This window comes from Bufo gargarizans, chromosome 3 (genome assembly GCF_014858855.1).
Source record: "Bufo gargarizans isolate SCDJY-AF-19 chromosome 3, ASM1485885v1, whole genome shotgun sequence".
NCBI classification, from domain to species: domain Eukaryota; kingdom Metazoa; phylum Chordata; class Amphibia; order Anura; family Bufonidae; genus Bufo; species Bufo gargarizans.
The window spans coordinates 36,523,521-36,533,418 of record NC_058082.1 but is presented as its reverse complement, the minus strand read 5'-3'; the positions used below and the strand labels follow the sequence as shown (position 1 = coordinate 36,533,418).

At 45.3% G+C, this 9,898-nt stretch overlaps 1 non-coding gene across 1 annotated transcript; it reads right to left on the bottom strand.

Moving 5' to 3' along the window:
• Positions 1 to 9,065: 9,065 nt before the first annotated feature.
• On the bottom strand, positions 9,066 to 9,137 carry TRNAE-CUC. The gene has a single exon. It is a non-coding gene; the product is annotated as a tRNA-Glu (tRNA).
• Between the last annotated feature and the right edge of the window lie 761 nt (positions 9,138 to 9,898).

Here is a 9,898-nt window from a genome sequence, read left to right as displayed (position 1 = left end):
GCGCGATTAAGTGGACTAAGGTGAGTTAAATTTTATTTTTATTTTTTTAACCCCTCCAGGTCTATTTTACTATGCATTCTATATTCAGAATGCTATTATTTTCCCTTATAACCATGTTATAAGGGAAAATAATAATGATCGGGTCTCCATCCCGATCGTCTCCTAGCAACCGTGCGTGAAAATCGCACCGCATCCGCACTTGCTTGCGGATGCTTGCGATTTTCACGCAACCCCATTCATTTCTATGGGGCCTGCGTTACGCGAAAAACGCACAAAATAGAGCATGCTGCGATTTTCACGCAACGCATAAGTGTTGCGTGAAAATCACCGCTCATGTGAACAGCCCCATAGAAATGAATGGGTCGGTATTCAGTGCGGGTGCAATGCGTTCAACTCACACATCGCATCCGCGCGGAATACTCGCCCGTGTGAAAGGGGCCTTAGAATGCGTTTTGTTATTTCTTTCAACCTTGATCCTTAGATGTCCCTCTTTTTGACCTGTGGAATTAATGCATAAATGTTCATTAAAGGAGTTATCCCATCTTAGACAATGGGGGCATATCGCTAGGCTATGCCCCCATTGTCTCATAGGTCCGAGTCCCACCGCTGGGACCTGCACCTTTTTCCAGAATGAAGCGGGGAGCGCTGTGGCTGGAGGACCCAAGATTTCCCAGGGTCTGTCCACCACCAAGCGCTAAACCCCGCCTCTGCCATAGAAGTGAATGGGAGCGTGCCACGCATGCGTTGCCCATGCTCCCATTCATTTCTACGGGGCAGACGGCAATAGCCGAGGCCAGCGCTCTGCTATTTTCGGCGGCCCCATAGAAATGAATGGAGGGCGGCTGCGCATGCGCAGTGCGCTCTACTTCACTTTCGGGGCTCCATTCTCGAAATAGGTGCGGGACCCGCACCTATAAGACAATGGGGGCATATCCTAGCAATATGCCCTCATTGTCTGAGATGAGAAAACCCCTTTAATAAATTTGCTAAACTGCATCTTACTAAACTATCTGTATGGTTTCTACCTGTATATTAGACCAGAACTTATCTATAATCCAATGATGTATCTGTTCATATTTAAATGGATATTGAAGCGCAAGAAAAAAAATTGTCCCGGGTGCTCCACAATAACCGATCCCCGGCTGCTGTCAATAGTTATGCTTTGGGCAGAGTTAGAGATGTGGCCTAGTATGAAAAGACCTGTGCACCAAACATATTGCCCCTCCTAGCGATTTTCAAAAGTTGTCAGGTATGGGACCTGTGTATCCAACCAGCAAAGTCCATACTTCCTTGTGGCAGTTAGGCCTGGTCTACACTGCGACTGATTGATTTTAATTATTGAACTACAGCTGCAGTCAGGGGCATAGCTAAAGGCTCATGGGCCCTGGTGCAAGAGTTCAGCTTGGGCCCCCTTCCCTCAGTGCTTTGTGGCCAGGAGGCAATAATTCTTGACCTAACCCCTTCCCTCCAGCCAGAGGTGTAACCTGCATGCACTTTCTATAATACCGGTGTCTTATTATTCAGCACAAGAGTCCTTGGGCCCCTCAGGCTCCTGGGGCCAGTAGCAACTGCTACCTCTGCACCCCCTATAGCTACGACCCTGGCTGCAGTCCACTGAATACATTCATTTGGACTGCAGCTGTAGTTCGCGCTACAAAAAGTCGCAGTCAAGCCCTAGACTTAAAGGTAAGGAACGGGGGAAAATTCTGTAGATGCTGCACCCCAGTCTAGAGGGGGACAGAGGCCTCAGGGAGACGTGGTCCATCAGACACATTGCATTGCAAGCATGAGCACCGCACATCTAATGCTTTGCAGCAGATGGGCCATCAATGCATCGTGTGAGGTCACGTTTGTTTACTGTATGGGGCCCTGGCAGGATAGGGCCCCAAGAAATTACTTTGGATGGAGGCAGCAAGGTCTTCGAATGTGAAGACACTTTTTATTGACTTGCAATTTCTATAGAATTTTTTAGGGCTCCTACAATTCAAAAACTGCAGGAGGCCTGCTAGAAAACGTTTGGCCGTAGCAGCCTGAATTTTACGGGTGCTAGTCAAAGGGGTATTTCCGGTTTATAGCCTTTGGCCAAAGCACGCATTGTCCATTCTCTCATTCCTGGCTGATTATAGCCTTGTAAAATCTTTTTTTTCCTTCTAGACCAATAAACACTTGGACCTGAACAGAATTTAGGATCCTCATTGTGGTCTCACCTGTATCCATAGCTTCTGCTTCATCATCGTCAGATAATGTACCACTTCTGCTTCTTCTTTCTGTCTCTTTTTCTGAAGAATCGTGGACAGCTTGGTGACAATTCTTTCATCATTGCTTGTACTCATTTTGGGCTAAATATATTTTTTTTTCACAAATAGTAGAAAAACAAGAAATGAAGACGGCACTGCCGGACGTCACTAACATACACTCACCTAAAGAATTATTAGGAACACCATACTAATACGGTGTTGGATCCCCTTTTGCCTTCAGAACTGCCTTAATTCTACTTGGCATTGATTCAACAAGGTGCTGATAGCATTCTTTAGAAATGTTGGCCCATATTGATAGGATAACATCTTGCAGTTGATGGAGATTTGAGGGATGCACATCCAGGGCAGGAAGCTCCCGCTCCACCACATCCCAAAGATGCTCTATTGGGTTGAGATCTGGTGACTGTGGGGCCGTTTTAGTACAGTGAACTCATTGTCATGTTCAAGAAACCAATTTGAAATGATTCGAGCTTTGTGACATGGTGCATTATCCTGCTGGAAGTAGCCATCAGAGGATGGGTACATGGTGGTCATGAAGGGATGGACATGTTCAGAAACAATGCTCAGGTAGCCCGTGGCATTTAAACAATGGCCAATTGGCACTAAGGGGCCTAAAGTGTGCCCAGAAAACATCCCCCACACCATTACACCACCACCACCAGCCTGCACAGTGGTAACAAGGCATGATGGATACATGTTCTCATTCTGTTTACGCCGAATTCGGACTCTACCATTTGAATGTCTCAACAGAAATCGAGACTCATCAGACCAGGCAACATTTTTCCAGTCTTCAACAGTCCAATTTTGGTGAGCTCGTGCAAATTGTAGCCTCTTTTTCCTATTTGTAGTGGAGATGAGTGGTACCCGGTGGGGTCTTCTGCTGTTGTAGCCCATCCGCCTCAAGGTTGTGCGTGTTGTGGCTTCACAAATGCTTTGCTGCATACCTCGGTTGTAACGAGTGGTTATTTCAGTCAACGTTGCTCTTCTATCAGCTTGAATCAGTCGGCCCATTCTCCTCTGACCTCTAGCATCCACAAGGCATTTTCGCCCACAGGACTGCCGCATACTGGATGTTTTTCCCTTTTCACACCATTCTTTGTAAACCCTAGAAATGGTTGTGCGTGAAAATCCCAGTAACTGAGCAGATTGTGAAATACTCAGACCGGCCCGTCTGGCACCAACAACCATGCCGCGCTCAAAACTGCTTAAATCACCTTTCTTTCCCATTCTGACATTCAGTTTGGAGTTCAGGAGATGGTCTTGACCAGGACCACAACCCTACATGCATTGAAGCAACTGCCATGTGATTGGTTGACTAGATAATCGCATTAATGAGAAATAGAACAGGTGTTCCTAATAATTCTTTAGGTGAGTGGATACATCAGGTCCTCAACAACCTGTCCCTTTAATAACACAAACAGTGGTGCACAGCCTCAGAAATAAATATACCATCCAAGAGGAGAACGATAGAAAAGGCGGCACTCACCAGTGTAAGTAAAACGATGCTTTATACGTTCACATGTAAAATCTTCGGGCTAGAGCATACAGTGCAGGTATACGCGGATGAAGCTGGCGGCGACGGCCGTTTCGCGCTAACTTGCGCTTCGTCAGGCCAGTAACCTCATTGCGCTATCAAGCGCACTTTATACACGTCAAAGCGTCCGGTTACCTAGGCCACACAGACGCTAATCTCCCTTGTAACCATAAGTGTACACTATTACAACTGAATAAAATCACATTTATATGGCCCTTAGGTTGCGAATTGCAGATGTCATTTGAAAACACTCAAGTCGTTCCTACCATTTAGTCCCAGAGGACCTAAGGCATCGGCTCTCATTACCCATCTCGAATTCCCTTTGTAGGAGAGCCCAGTGCCTGTCCCCACCTCGGGGCATAAATGGCACCTGCTCTATCCCAGCAAAGGATATACATTGCGGACATTTATAATAAGCCTGGTGCATCCTTTTCCTGTCTTTAGAGAATTCAAGTGCTCTCTAAACCTTTCAAATAGAGAACGAGCGGTTTTCCCTATATAGAAGGCTCCGCACTGGCATGGGATCCAGTAGACAACATAGTTACTTCTGCAGGTGATACATTGTGTCACCAAATGACAGGTATTTCTTTTGATTATTATAACTGCAGAAGGAACAATTACCGCGTTTATAATTGCCCATAGGTCTGCTCGGTGACAGCCAATCGCGTGCCCTCTTGCTGCTACATCTACTCCTCACTATTTTGTCTCTAATAGTACGGCATTATTAGTGGTCTGTTTACAATACTTTCTAGCCCGTCCTCACTTTGTTACAGATCGTGCGTTTAATAAGTTCCGCTACTGGACTGTATTTAAATGTGAATACAAATCGTTCCATTTTAGCGTGGGCATTTCTTCTGTTGTTATATAACAGCTCCTGCCGAGTGAAGGAACCTGCTTTTTTTCTCGCTGTTTCTACGTCTTTTTCTCTATATCCCCTGTTAAGTAATCTACCTTTTAGTTCTTCTGATTGTCAGTTGTACCCCTCCTCGGTGTTATTTATTCGCTTTAGGCCGAATGCACGCGGCCGTGTTCCGTGGCCGAGAGCAGGAGCGCACGGCGTCATTGGTTGCTATGACGCCGCGCGCTTCAAGTCGCCGCTGCACTACAGTAATACACTATACGAGTGTATTACTGTAGTGCAGCGGCGGCATAAAGCGCACGGTGGCATAGTAACCAATGACGCCGTGCGCTCCTGCTCTGAACAGGAATCCAGCCCTTAATCGTACAAATTGACCATAGGTTACTGACCTCTTGACGCTATCTGGATGGAAGCTTTTGTGATGCAGTAGGGAGCTTGTGGCTGTAGGCTTGCGGTAGCCACTAGTCTGCACGCCATTTTCTCCAGCTTCTATGTGCACATCTAGGAACTCAAGAGAAAGACCCCCCAAAGTTGAGGGTGAATTTCATGTTCATATTGTTGCAATTATTCAGATAAGCAACAAACTCCCCACATTGCATCTCAGTGCCCGACCAAATTATAAATACGTTGTCGACATATCTCAGAATCAGCTGTATGTACTGTAAATACGGGTTAGCTGTAGTAAAGACATATCTGTCCTCAAATACAGTCAGAAACAGATCAGCATACGTACAGGATACTGGCGTTCCCATTGCTGTTCCTAGCCTCTGTGACTTCTCTCCCTATGCTGCTAAGCCCACATTCAGACCTTAATGGTAGGAATGAAGTGTCCTCGTGCCTGGACTGCAAACACCCTAGAATCCCTGAGATGGTGAAAGGGGAGAAGGGGCAGAAGACGCACAAATAGCCTAGACCGCAAACAACAGAAACCAAACTTATCTGAGCTGGAACAGACAATCCTTCCTTGAATCCAAGGCCAGACTGAAATCTATAACCCGCACGGCCCTCTGGGATTGAAGGCAATTTAAGCCATTAATTCAAAATAATTGATGGCACGAAGAAAATCGCTGGTGTCGCTTAAATATGTGGGAGCCCTAGATAGCAGAGGTCTGAGTAACCAATCGACATATTGGGAGAGCGGTTCCATTAGAGAGCCCACACCCGCCACAATGGGACGGCCTGGTGGGGCTGTAAGGTCCTCTGGGACTAAATGATAGGAACGACTTGAGTGTTTTCAATTGACATCTGCAATTCGCAACCTACGGGCCATATAAATGTGATTTTATTCAGTTCTAATAGTGTACACTTATGGTTACAAGGGAGATTAGCGTCTGTGTTGCCTAGGTAACCGAACGCTTTGACGTGTATAAAGTGCGCTTGATAGCGCAATGAGGTTACTGGCCTGACGAAGCAAGCGCAAGTTAGCATGAAACGGCCGTCGCCGCCAGCTTCATCCGCGTATACCTGCACTGTTTGCTCTAGCCCGAAGATTTTACATGTGAACGAATAAAGCATCGTTTTACTTACACTGGTGAGTGCCGCCTTTTCTATCGTTCTCCTCTTGGATACATTTTTTTCAATTGATCTTTATTAAAAATGTTTAGCTGTTTCTGAGATATAGGGGTTAAAAATCTGTCTATGTGTAAGCTGTCGCTGTCTGTTTTCTTTGAATCTCGTCATCTGACTGCTCATGTGTAGTTCTTCTCTCCGATATCCTAAACAATTGGTAAGAAACTGATAACAATATGGCTTAAAGTGTTTAATAAGGTCAGGAGATCAGAGACAAGAGGAGCTGTCACCTCTGCTGAAATGTCTACTTTAGTAATTACTTGCAACCCCCTTGTGATAACAATCCTGGAGCATCTATTCTTATGACTGTATGTGGGTCATTCACTATCCAGAAATTTGCAATGGTTATTTGCGCCGCAATCTGAGACTTTTCCCTGCTCAAGCCAGGTCTGAAAAAGTTGGCGTGGGCAGGAAGGTGCGGGCCGGCAGGCCCATCTCATTCCTAATTTTCTACGCCTGTTTTAGGAAGCTGGTTTACATTTAGACTGGCGCTGGATAGGCCAAAGTTATGTAGAGGCCGGCGCCTCTTCATAACTCCAGCGGATCCACCACCAAGTATAGGGGTTATTAAGACCGGTGTCTAAAATGCTGGTCTTAATAAATGACCCCCTATGTTCCTCTATTAGGCCAGTTCCAGACGGGCATGTTACCTGCGTGAAACACTGTCCACGTGGGAGTGTGAATTCCTGTAGTGAACTCTGCTCCTAGTGATTTATAATGCTGTGTGTCTCTGCCTAACCTCAGCTGTAATGATTTATAATGCTGTGTGTCTCTGCCTAACCTCAGCTGTAATGATTTATAATGCTGTGTGTCTCTGCCTAACCTCAGCTGTAATGATTTATAATGCTGTGTGTCTCTGCCTAACCTCATCTGTAATGATTTATAATGCTGGGTGTCTCTGCCTAACCTCAGCTGTAATGATTTATAATGCTGGGTGTCTCTGCCTAACCTCATCTGTAATGATTTATAATGCTGGGTGTCTCTGCCTAACCTCAGCTGTAATGATTTATAATGCTGGGTGTCTCTGCCTAACCTCAGCTGTAATGATTTATAATGCTGGGTGTCTCTGCCTAACCTCAGCTGTAATGATTTATAATGCTGTGTGTCTCTGCCTAACCTCAGCTGTAATGATTTATAATGCTGTGTGTCTCTGCCTACCCTCAGCTGTAATGATTTATAATGCTGTGTGTCTCTGCCTACCCTCAGCTGTAATGATTTATAATGCTGTGTGTCTCTGCCTAACCTCAGCTGTAATGATTTATAATGCTGTGTGTCTCTGCCTAACCTCATCTGTAATGATTTATAATGCTGTGTGTCTCTGCCTAACCTCAGCTGTAATGATTTATAATACTGTGTGTCTCTGCCTAACCTCAGCTCTAATGATTTATAATGCTGGGTGTCTCTGCCTAACCTGAATTGTAATGATTTGTACTTGAATAATGCACAGATAAGGTCGGGAAGAGACACGCAGCATTATAGATCACTAGGAGTAGAGTTCGCTACAGGAATTCACCCGTCTGAAACTGGCCTTACTCCTGCTAGAAGCTATAAATGAGCTACTAGCAGTTTGCAATGACGGTCCAGATGGGTGTTACCAGTTGAAGGGGGGGGGGGGGTGTCCCTGCACAGTCTGACACTGGCAGCACTGATTGGATAGTTTCAAAATGTGCAAGAGACACACACTCATTTGGTAACACCCAGCTGGACCTTTATTGCAAACCAATGCCAGCCACAGATCTTAAAGGGGTTCTGCAGTTTTTTCAAACTAATGATCTATCCTCTAGATCAGGGGTAGGCAACCTCCGGCTCCCAGCTGGGATCAGTGGTGGTGCCCCCGCGGATCTCATATTAATGACCTATCCAATATATAAATCCCAGAGAACCACTTTAATTGACTTCCTAAGAGATTGTGAACGAAAATGTGTACAGTGCTGTGGACTATGCCAGCGCCATATAAGGTTTTTGTCAGTTGATTTGTTCCAAAAGAAAGCGTTTATCCTTTTCGTGGAAACTGGGTGAACGGAGAGCGACTGGGGACCAGGGAAACATCACCGCGGGGTCATCAGGGGACTAGTACGGTGAACCATGAGGTTGGACAACCCCCTCAGAAGCAGCGCTCTACAGCTGACAGACCCTTCATCTGACAGAAGTAGAAAGTCATTAGCATTTTAAGAAATTAATTTACTGAGGCACTAATTGCATTTCTTGCGTTGGGTGAAGTGTGACATATAGTTTGATGCTAAAAGCATTATGGCAGCGGTTTAATACAGGTAACTAGGCTTCAATTAGTGGGGTGAAGCACTTAAACCTACACGAGAAATTAAAAAAATAAAATCAAATGATATATATATATATATTTCAATTATTTTTAGAGACCTTTTTTCTCCATTACAAGTTGTTAATGAGCTAATCTGCCATCTAGTGGATGTACACAGCATTGCACAGATATCCCATCCTAATAATGCTGCCTATACATAGAAACATAGAATGTGTCGGCAGATAAGAACCATTTGGCCCATCTAGTCTGCCCAATATACTGAATACTATGGATAGCCCCTGGCCCTATCTTATATGAAGGATAGCCTTATGCCTATCCCATGCATGCTTAAACTCCTCCACTGTATTTGCAGCTACCACTTCTGCAGGAAGGCTATTCCATACATCCACTACTCTCTCAGTAAAGTAATACTTCCTGATATCACTTTTAAACCTTTGCCCCTCTAATTTAAAACTGTGTCCTCTTGTGGTAGTTTTTCTTCTTTTAAATATTCTCTCCTCTTTTACCGAGTTGATTCCCTTTATGTATTTAAAAGTTTCTATCATATCCCCTCTGAAAGATGCACTTTTCCCTGACCGGGAATCGAACCCGGGCCGCGGCGGTGAGAGCGCCGGATCCTAGCCACTAGACCACCAGGGAAGGGGGTTCTGCCAACATATCAGGCGGAGTATGGGCACCCTATGCTTTTGTGCCGACTATATAACCCCCCTGAAGGCTGATTGCTTGACTACTTGCATAATTATCACAGACTCTGATACAGAGCAGTAAGAATTGGTACTGCCACCTCTCCATTGATTTCAATGGGGAATAGCAAATGCGGATGATAGGTGAGGGTCCCAGAGGTTCGGACAATTATGCTCAGGATATGCGATTAATGTCAAACATGAAACGCCCCTGTGACCCATGCAGATTAACCCTTAGATGCCATGGGCATCTAAGTAGTTGAGCAAGGGGAGGGAGAGCCCTATACCTCTGTCTAATCACTTGGAGCACAGCGTGCTGATGGGGTGCCATGGCAGACGGGGGTCTTAATAGAGGTGTATGCCTTTAAGTGTAAGGCTAGGGCTACAAACTGACTAAATATGGCAAACATCATGCTGCTAAAATGACGACTAAGGCTACATGCACACGAACGTTGTTTGTTCCTGTGCTCGTTCTGTTTTTTTTGCGGATAGGATGCGTACCCATTCATTTCAACGGGTCCGCAAAAAATGCGGACAGCACACCGTGTGCTGTCCGCATCAGTATGTCCGTTCCATAGCCCCGCAAAAAAAAAAAATAGAACATGTCCTTTTCTTGTCCGTTTTACAGGCAAGGATAGAACGGTTCTGTAGAGGGCAGGACGTTCCATTCCATTCAGCCGAAAACGGCTATGCCCGCGTGCATGAGCTCTAATTAAG